Below are 816 nucleotides of genomic sequence, written 5' to 3' on the forward strand. Positions count from 1 at the left end.
CCTATATACGACACCTTCCTGAGGCTCACTGAGAACGACCTCAGGCATGCAGGGCGGCAGCGTGATATCATGGAGAAGGCTCAGGGTTTGAAATCAGGACTCTGGCTTCCCCCGAGGCCCTCTGCTCCTTGCTGCTGTGTGACTTAGGGCAAGCCACTGCACATCTCTGAGCCTCAGTCTCCTCATCTGTGAGAAAAGCATCTAATTGGGATTCCTGGCCCTGCTTCCAATTCTGGCCTCTGCCTCTGACTTGCCGTGTGGCCTTGGACAAGCCCTGTCCCCAGGCCCAAGCTCAGTTCTCCTCTTCTGTAAAACGGGGCTGCCACAAAATCTGAGTGCTGAGGTGCTAACAAGCCAAAACTCGTGGAAAGCCTCTGTAAACCTCAGAGCCCTACGTGGATGGTCGAAGAATCTATTGCAACGAGCTCTCCAGAGACGTGTGGGAGGGAGCCAGTGGCTGCTCTCATGGTTCTCCTGCCTCCCAGCCCTCCAGAAGTCTAGAGATCAAAGGTGACAGAGGCCTGCTGGCGTGGAGGCCAGGCTCGGCAGGGCCAGCTCCCTGCTCCCTGGCCCCCTGCCCACCTCCCACCCACCCCCACTCCCACACTTTCACTGCGTGTGCCTTGGACGAGAAGCTCTGTTTAAGCACTCGGAGTGAACTCTCTACCCCCACCTTCCAACACGGAAGGCCTCTCCGCCCCCACGGCTCCCCCAAAGACTCAAAACCGAGATCAGTTTGAACCATCTGCAACTTTATTCCAGAGCAGAAATAAGTCGTTTCCTAACAATAAATATAAAAAAAATAATAATAAATTA

The sequence above is a fragment of the Panthera leo genome, chromosome C1 (assembly GCF_018350215.1).
Source record: "Panthera leo isolate Ple1 chromosome C1, P.leo_Ple1_pat1.1, whole genome shotgun sequence".
In the NCBI taxonomy this organism is placed as follows: domain Eukaryota; kingdom Metazoa; phylum Chordata; class Mammalia; order Carnivora; family Felidae; genus Panthera; species Panthera leo.